We start from the raw sequence: 10,424 nt of genomic DNA, 5'->3' as shown, positions 1-10,424 counted from the left end.
AAATGAAATTCTTCATCAGTATTTCAGTCTGTCCACTCAATCTGAACCCAATTCCTCTCCAATAAGATTAAATTTGAAGTAGGCAGTGTAGTGTGATGAATGTTAAGTAGTTCAATAGAAATAATTAAAATGTAGAATTGTCTTTGATTATGGACACTTTGGATCATTTTCTTCTCCATCTAATTTAAATTTCCCGTCATACTGAAAGTTTTCTTATTAATCTATCATTATCCTAACCACTTGTAATCCAACAAAGCTACTGTTTAACTCAACTATAGCTCAGCTTGGGCTTCTAAATCTGTAGCTGCCTAGAGTTGTAGTACATTAATAAAGGCATTGCCATTTGGAAAGAACAGTTTCTTAGAGCAGTAGAATTTCATAACTACAAGAAACTTTAGAAAGTTCTTAGTCCAATAGCTTCATTTTACATAAGAGAAATAAGACCCAGAGGAATAAAAGTATTTGTTTATCACATAGCTAGCTGGTGCCCAAGTCCATGTTTCATTATTCTAGGTCCAAAGTTGGTATCACTATGTCAAAGTTCTGCCGCTTATAGGACTGCTTTCTCATCACATATTACTGCCAGGTTTGCTGATGGCTAATGAAGGAGCCTCTGCAGAGGCAGTAAAGTTTAGCGGATTAAGAGTTCAAACATGTGGTTGAGAAAGTTCTGATTTAGAAACCTGATTGTACTGACTGTGCTTTTAGGCAAACTGCTTACCCTCTCCTGGCCTCATCTGTAATATGTAGTTTATAATCTCACCAAATGTACAGGTCATTGTAAGGCTCAAACAAGATAATGCATGCAAACTGTTTAGTACAGGCCCTTCCACATTATGGACTCAGTATGTTTCAGAATGTGGGCCCTGATTCTGATTTTGATAACCATGAGCTAAGTTCAGTACTTTTAACACTGAAGGCTTTGTCCCTTTATCTTTAACCAACAGAGCTCTGTAGGTAGAGGGTAAGAAGAATACAAATCAATCTGAGCAGCAGATTGGTTCTAATGTTTTGATTTATTAAATCTAGCAGGGCTGTAGAAAATTGCATATCTGAATCTTTTCCCAGGGCTTCAGATAAGATTTACCATAAGCACTTCAGGCAGCAAAGCATCTATCTCAACTTGTGACATCCGTGGGGATAGAGATTTCAGAGCCCATTTAGTGAATCCGTTTTGGGGCTCTGACCTCCATCTTCTTATCAGCTTACCTACTGACAAATATCAAGATGGGAAGAAAGTCAAACTTTAATCTACAGTATGCTTGTAGCAAGATGAAAAAGACTTCCTAAGTGCATGTCTTAAGTTTGGTTTCCTCAGAAGCAGACACTAAGACAAGGATTTGGGTGTAAGTAGTTTATTTGGGAGGCAATTTCAGAAACCATCAGTAGTAGGTAGGGAAATGAGAGAATGAAGTGAAACAGGTGCACTACCAAGCAGGTAATTGCTCTGGGCAACTGGAGTTCAATCTCTCTGGGGAGGTAGGTGTAGAACACACCTAGCTTTATCATGCCTGATAGGTGAAGAAGCTAGGATATTTATCATTCAGCTTCAGCCATTTCTGACTGACGGTTGTTCCTGGGAGATTTAATTACCAGGCTCTTCTGACCTGACCCATAAATGGGCTGACAGAAAACCATCTGGCAGGGGATTGTAGTTGAATACTGCAGGTGTTAACATGGTCAGTGAGTGTGAAGGAAATATGTCTGCTGCAGAATGTCTTACAATAAAAACAACAACCACTGAAAAGCATCTAGCCCTGGAATATAATTCATGAAAAAAAAAAATATATATAAATAATGAAATGTCCTTAAGAAATAGTGATCGACTTTAACAGCCTCCTTCTCAGAAAAGCAGGGAGGTGGACCATAGATGCCCTTCTGCATGCGAGGATGCACATTCCCAGACTCACATCATTCCAATCCAATCTGCATTCATTTCACCAATAATTTTTGAAAATATGACTTATTAGAAATAATTCTAATAATTCCAAAACATAGCAATAGGCTATTATCTCTCTGATGCCCACTTCTCACAGCACACAGTGACAAGATGCTTACCAAGTTGGTGGAAACATCAACAATCTAAGATCTGGCTCTCCATTAAGCATTGTATTCTGCAAAACTTCAGTTAAGGGTGAATTATAAGTGGGCACAGAAGGATAACATAGATAACCCTGAAGGAATAAAAATGTAAGGAACGTTAACATGAATCTAACTCAAAGTTCAGAATAAGTTCAAGCTGTTACTCTGGCATATGCTTTCACTTGGGGCTGGAGTGAAGGGTGGGAAATTTCAAAATTACCCAACATGTTTTCTTATTGTACTTGGAAAAATGTCCAGTATTTTTTTTTTTTTCTTTTCATTTCTTTTTCCCTTGACTAACTGAGCCCAATTGCTTGTGTTTCTGGGATGCATTCACCCAGCTAAGAATTAAAGCACTATATATCTTGGGTTTCTCTTCTTCTTTACCAAGGCTTACTGTTCTACTAATTTGGAAAAGACACTAATAGCATGTATTGAATTTATAAACATGTTATTACTTACTATAACAACAAAGCAAAGGTAGCCTTGCCTTTTTAAGTCAAGGGTTTTGTTTAAAAATTATGTTCAATGTCTTAGCAATAGCTTTTGAAAAGATGAATTAACAATAACTTACCCTGCAGAGGTACCTTTTTGATTAAAAAAATGCACATTGGAGTTGCACTTAAATGATCTTTGTATGTACAAGAACCTGAGGTAAAATTAATTTGTCCTTCAGTATACCCCAATAAACAGATGAAATGGGAGACCCAAATTAATTAAAAATGTGTCTATGGAAGCAGACACTTGCTTCCATTGTACATTAAGTAGGAGATTCAGGTATAAAATTGGTATGCTCAATTCAGTGCTTTGATTGATTATTCACATATCAATCATGACCAAAGCTGAATAGGGATACTAGATATGTTTTGGTTGCTTTTGGTGATTGTAATCAGTTAATGGAGTATTATAGGACTAGTTATTAAATAACTGATTAATGACTAAGCAATCAACTAAGAAATGGTTAAAGCCTTTTCTTGGATTAAAAAAATGTAGACTTTATAGATCAGGAATTAGCAAACTATGGCCCATGGGCCAAATCCAGTCCACCATCTGTTTTTATAAGTGGAGTTTTATTGGAGCATAGACATCTTCACTCATTGTACATATTGTTTATGGCTATTTTCACACTATAATGGCAGAATTGAGTAGTTGTAAAAGTGACCAATGGCCATAAAGTCTAAAATATTTACTATTTGGATTTTTACAAAGTAAAATGTTTGCTCACCTCTACTACAGTGATGTTACTTTTGTTTGTACATAAGAATGTGGGTTTCATTGTCATGTGTGCATTCTAACATCACCTGATGATGCTGACTCTGGTTGGCCTTCTTGCAAATGAATTTAGTCACAGGAGAGATTGACATACCAAAAATTTAGAATGTAAATTAGCAGAATGGGAGGAAATCATATAGATCATGTACTGTGAGTTTCTACTTTTATAGAACAGGATGAGATCAAGAGCTTAAGAGTTCCAAGGAAACTTAGCTCATGGCAGAGCCAGATACCATTTCTCCTAAAGAAATCATTGCATTTCTCTTAAAGAAAAACCCAGCAAAAGCCCTTCTAATGAAGCCTGGGTCCTTCTGATGAAAAGACAGAGAGTATTAATTTTGGTCTGTCGAGAAGAGTGCTACTTTATTTGCTTAGGGAACACAGTTACTCTAGCACAGTGTTTCTCAAACTTTAGTGTGCATCAGAACAACTTAGAGGGCTGTTTTATATGAAGATTGCAAGGCCTCGACCACAGAGTTGCTGATTCATTGGGTCTGGATTAGGGCCTGAGAATTTGCATTTCTATTAAGTTTCACAGAAGCTGCTGGTCTAGAGACCACACTTTTAAGAACCACTGCTTGAATATAACTGGAGTTGAGTAATTTCTGACCTCAAGTATAGGCACTTTGTCCTAAAGCCAAAACTCATGGCTTATTAGAGAATGGCAATCAACACGAAACCAACAACAATCTCCTTAAAGGTGGTTCTTTTATACCATTGTAGTATACCCATTAATTAAAAAAAAAAAGAAGAACAAGAATGACTGAATGAGATTAATCAAGTCTTAGTCATCAAACTATTGCAAGGGAGCAGGGACAGTTACAAAGGGCAGATAGAGTAGGATGTTTTCATTCTGTGGCCCTGTGGCAATTGATGGTACAAAGTAGGAGTTCTTGTAAGGTTAGGAGAGGAGGGATGTGACATATGGGGTCAGTCATATGTCAATATGTTCTCAGCATCTTTAGGTGTATGATTCATTAGGCATTAAGCAGTGAATCAGAATTTAGGTTGTGAGAGGGACTACAGAGATCACCTGATACTCTCCTCTCCTCCTCATATAAATTTAAGTTAATTGAAGGTATGTGTGTGTGTGTCTGTGTGTGTATGGATTTCTGTAAATATTTATCAATAAACATTTTAGGCTAAAGAGCTCAATCTGCCTTAAGTTCATAAATTCACAAAATCCCTTTGTGGTCAAAGCTTCTTTTACAACTAGAAAAACAAGGCAATCAGAAGAAACACTAAGCACCTAATATCACACAACAAACCAGTAAGAGGACAAAGGAAAAGGCTCAATTCCCTTGATGCTTCATGAATAAGGCAGATATTAATGGAAATGGATAAGGGATAGAATTTTATTTTTCTTGGATACTTTGTAATTTAAGTTGTTTTGCCTTTTCTTGAGGGGACAAGAGAGAGAGATTTAATCTCAGAAGATTAAATTTGAACTGGGCAGGGGTGAACAAATATATTTCACACCCCACCCTGTCACCAATCATCAGTAAACACGATTGAAGTGGCCTCTCTTACGAAAAAGTTCGAAAAAATCCGAACTGGGAAAATCTAAACCCGATGTTTCTCACTTCCTTCCAATTTCTCCTTCATCTGTTGCAACACTTCACTTTTACCCTGTATCTGTGCCCATGGATTACTGGATTGCTGGCACTGTGGTCACCCTGGCTATCACTCCTGGGATTACAAGGTTCAAACTGGGCATGTCTGAAGCTGAGTTTACCCACTCCTCCCTCTCCTGCCCTTAATTGCTCCCTCTCTGGATTTCTTGCTTCTGTCGAAGTTATCCTTTGCCAGTCACATTAGCTCAAAACTTCAGAGTGAAGCCTGCCAATCCCTTCTCCCTTCTGAATCTATAGCCTGTTACCAGTCCTCTCAATTCCTTTTTAATACTGCCTTTTATATCTGTTCCACTCTCTCTCCTCTCGTTCTCTTCCTCTCCCATTCACCCACTCTAAACCTTTGTCAGGGAATGATGGTTCGAGTGTACTGCTTAAAGTCAGACGTCTAGACTTCTCTTCCAGCTCCAATGTCTGCTAGTTGGGTGAATTTTCAACTCACTTGAAGTCTCTGAGCCTCATTTTCATCATTTCATTGCTAAAACAGTAATAATAATCTTTGCCCACAGAGTTGTTATGAGGACAAAATAACATACACAAATATTTAGCACAATGTCTGACATGTAATGTGTCCCCAGATAGGGCAACTATATAAGTTATCATTCAAGAGGGGGATTTTTCTGTGTAGCTTCAGTTTTCATTTTGCCCCTTATACATAATTATTCATTTTCCTATCTAATTTTGTATTCATAATTTTATTTTATTTTCCTATGTAAAGCTCCACAAATTGTAGAATATTAGATGTCACAAGCTCTGGATCCATCCTCCCTTTGAGAGTGGCAGAGGGCCATATTAACAATTACGCACAGACAACAAAGCTAATCCAGGAGTGTTCTAGGCAAACCAGGGTATATTGTCACTCTTGAGACAGGCAATGTGCTGCGAGCCCTGAATGTTCCTCCATATTCTTGCTGGGATGCCAAGAATGCAAGACGCTGACTTCTCTTTCTCTGAGCCATTCTTCAGGGTTTTGTTGGCAGCAAGCTTAGGACAAAGACTAGGCTTGTTTACTGCTTGCTGTAAAGATGGTAGATTTCCCAAGCTCAGTGTTCACCCAAGTTGCAGTGCAAACCATCTGCATGTGTAGCAACCCTCTGGGCCCCCCGAAATTTGGGGTCAAGGGGAATTGATACAAATATGCTGATGCTCAAGCTGCTTGCTGTGCTGTGAGTAATAAAATCCTTTGTCTCTGACTCAGAAGTCTCATTTCTTCTGCCAGCATACACAAACGGTAACAGGCTTGCTTATTTGCTTGATAGGATAAAATCAAATCCCAGGCCCATCAGTCACCCTTCCCAATAAATGACAATTATCATCTCATGTGTTAAATTTTCTAAAACCTCCTTTACTGGCCTTTAGTCTCTGACCTATTTATTACCCTCTGCAGACCCTTTCCAGAAGAGTCTTCATAAAATCTCTCTTTCACTGTGTCAATCCCTTGGACAAAAGTCCCCAGAGATTTTTTCTCCACATGCCTAAAATACAATGTTGAAATTGTTCAGTTAGACATTTGATTGTCTTACCTTTGTCCTCTATTTACACATTTTTCCAGCCTTATCTCTCACTTCTCTTACATGAAACCTCTGCTCTTCTTAAGGTGGTCCATCATTGTCTTCTGAAAATGTTAGGCGTGTTCACATATTTGTGTCTTTGTTCTGCTAGCTCCCAGCACATGGAATACTCTTCTTCTCTCACAAAATAATTCTTCCTTCCTTTGTAAAGAGGGGAGATACTTGAGGAGTAGAAAACAAGTTTATGGTGGCATATAAAGCATAGATAAATCTTATGTCAGTCCTTTGTGGAACCAGAAACCTGTTCTGGCTACCTCAAATGGATAAATGGATATATATATCATGCTAATGGCTAATATTTAAAGTGCTTACTATGTTCTGGGTACTATTACAAGTATTTAACGTTCATCAACTCATTTAATCCTCACAAATCTCGTAAGTTACAAATGATTATTATCCATATTACTGAAAAGGAAACTGAAGTGCTAGAAGATTAAGTAAATTGCTTAAGACCGCATTATAAGTAAGGTGTAGATCCTAGATTCTAACATAGACAGTCTGACCCTAGATACAATTTTGTTGTAAAATTCAAAATAAATGTTAGGTTTTTTTCATTTCCAGAGTCAGCAATTGATAAGTTTTCTGAATTTAATTGTTATATTGTCACCCTAGGATAGACCAAGGGTTCATTTGGCCAATGTTTAGTCTTTGTTAGTGTTCTATTTTTTTTTTTTAACTTTTTCTTTGCTAATGGAGAGAATAGGATTGTCCTCCCATAATGTCAATAGCAACAACAAAATCCTATATTATAATAGGATTTAGAGCGGATTCAACCAGTATAGTAAATATAGGAAGAAGAACTCTAGATAACAACAACAAAAATAAATAAATAAATAAAAATAAAACCCCAACACAGCATTTTATTAATCTGGGCATGCATTTTGAAACTCCTTACAGGGTTGAAGAACATGGCTTCATATGAGACCAAAGTTGGACTTTAATCTTCTTTGAATTAAAAAAATAGCAGGACCCTTAGTTCAGACTTACCTTCTTGCTCTCAGACAAAGAAACTTAGGGATGGGAGCCAGGAGAGAGATCAAGAATGAAGATGAAAGGGGGCCCAGCACAGGTGTGGAATCTGCACAAAAGTGCTTAAAATATGGAGACAGGAAGTAGGAGGATCTGCTGTGCCTGAACGCCGGACACCAAATAGAAACAGCAGCACGCAGGATGAACCTCACTCTAATAAAGAATCATCTCAACTACTAGGAAAATGGCCAAAAAATGTCAAGCTTTTACCAATCAGATGAGCAGTTTATTCTCCACCATGAATGGGAAAGAACTCTGTGGAGAGAGAAAAGCAAGTGGTGTTTCCTTCAACACTGACTATGCAGGGGCGGTCGTGAAATTTCTTCCTTTGAGAAAATGTCAGGAAAACAGAGAAGGCCCTCTCCTTCTTTACCTCTACTTTTTATTTAATAAGCATGTTTAATTTTTAGAGTGCTTTTATATTTGCTGTCTTACCTGAACCCTTCAAAGACTTTATGAAACAAATAGAGCAGGTGATGACTCTGTAAAGCTTGCCGGGATATGAAGTGTTATTTCTAGCAATGGCTGAGGGCTGAGGTAGTTGGGGGCCAGAAGAGGTGAGCTGCTGCCAGGCGGAAGTCCTGAGACCCAGGATGGGTCCTCATGCAGCATCTCTGCTTCTCTCCGTGCTCTCATCTGGCAAGGAGAAATGTAGGAGGTAAATGGGAGGAGGAGAGCTGAATCAGCTTCCTGGATGCCAGAAAGTGCAGGTCGCCATCTCCCTTACTGAGCAGAGTGGGATCCTCAAGGGCCATTAAAGGAGAAAAGGCTCCGTGCTTCCACCCTATTGTGTCTAGGATGGTTTTTCTTTGTAGACTTTTCCACCCTGAGGTAATTTCTCAGGGCCTGTGATTCTCACCATCAGTCAATCCCCACTCTGCTGTATCTAATGCACAGGCCAGAATGAATCGCAATCACACTTCTGAAAGTCAGGAGGGGTAGGTTTGTTCATATTCACATAGGCTTGGGCAGGCGTTTTCCTACTTCTGAGGATTTGACCCTTTCACTGTCAAATTTTGGACATGGCTGTTTTATGGCTGTCTTATGGGTAACTGAATTTGCTGGGTGTCTGGTATCAAGATAAGTGGAATTATATCTTAATCAGAAAAGAAATCCCTTTCAAATTTCTCACCTGAAGAGCTTCCAGGTCTTCTCTCTAGGGAGTTAAGTTTGGTATTTTCATGGAGATGAGAACTGTAGCTCAATTTGGCTCAGAAAGAAGATCATATCCTAGGTAATAGGGAGGATGTTTGTGGATTCTATCAGTATTCATTGTCAGACTGAGCTACAGTCAACTGAAATAGAGTGGTGCCAAAATATTTATTTATTTGTATCTTGTTTTTCTGTTTTTTATTTTTTTTTTAAATGCCAAGGTGCTATCATCCTTCTTTAAAAAAACCTTTCTATTTTGAAACAAAAACAGGAAATGTGTGAAAATAATACAGAAATAATAATGGACAGGACTCCAATGGACCAAACCCTCACCCAGATGTCCAGATTTACCAACTATTATTTGTGAAGGGAAATACAGTACCTTGTTCTTTAAATTTTTTTTTAATTTGAAATACTTTTAAACTTACAGGATAGCTACAAAAATAATACAAATGCCACATAGAGAAATCTAACATATTCCTACACCCCCAGATATCCAGATCCACCAATTTTAACATTTCCCATATTTGCTATGTCATTCTATCAATCCATCCATTTTCTGAACATTATACTCCTCGAATAGTTAATACTGCAATGTATATTACCTAAGAACAAAGATATTTACTTGTATAACCACCTCAATGTAGTTATCAAGTTCAAGAAATTTAACATTGATATGAAGCTTACAGTCTATATACCATTTTTTTCATATATCCTGGCAATGTCCCTTTGAGCATTTTCTCCTCCCTTGCTAGATCCCATCCAGGATTGTGTATTGCATTTAATTGTTGTTGTCCTTTTAGTTGTTTGTTCTTTTTTTTTAAATTGCAGAAACATATATACAACATAAACTTGCCCATCTCAACCATTCCCAAGCATACCATTCATTGGGATTAATCACATTCACAATATTGCACAACCCTTACCAACTTCCATTACTAAAACTTTCCCATCTCCCCAAACAGAAACCCTACACCTCTTATGCAAACTCCCCATTCCTCCTTCCCCGCTCCTGTCGTTGGCAACCTGTGCTTTAGTCTCTGTCCCTATAAACTTGCATATTCTCTGATATTTTCTTTGTAGTTACAGTGGAGCTTAAATTTAACATTCTGAATCTGTAACAATCTCATTTGCTTTGATATCAACTGAACTGCAATATTATACACAAACTATGTTCCTAAATCCCTCCATCCACCCTCTTTATATAGTTCTCGTCACAAATCACGTTTATACAATATGAGTCCAAATTACTAATTATCATTACATTTTATGCATTTGACTTTTAGATCCTATTGGAAGCAAAAATTTGAGTCACCAACCAAAACAAAAATACTACTGGCTTCTATACTTACCCATATTGTTAAACTCACCAGAGATTTTATTCTTCATGTGACTTTGATCTATTGTCTATTGTCTTTTCCTTTCAACCTACATATTGGGTAAGTCATGGACATATTCAACAGCCATCTCCCAGCCCTCGCCTAACCCCCTCTTTTTCCCTTCTTACTTGTTTGCATGCAGGTATTTAGTATGTTTCCATTTTGCAGGAGACCACTAGCAGCTTAGGGGATATGTTAAATTTCAACCAGCATGCAGGTGGGGGCACAAAGGTTGCTTAATGAATGCTGTTTTGCTAATTGGCAGGGGCCCTTCCCCCTGGGGTGTATAAAACCCAATACTTGAGCAG

The sequence above is a fragment of the Choloepus didactylus genome, chromosome 11, assembly GCF_015220235.1.
Source record: "Choloepus didactylus isolate mChoDid1 chromosome 11, mChoDid1.pri, whole genome shotgun sequence".
NCBI lineage: Eukaryota > Metazoa > Chordata > Mammalia > Pilosa > Megalonychidae > Choloepus > Choloepus didactylus.
The sequence above is the reverse complement of the archived record's forward strand: the minus strand, read 5'-3'. Positions refer to the sequence as shown.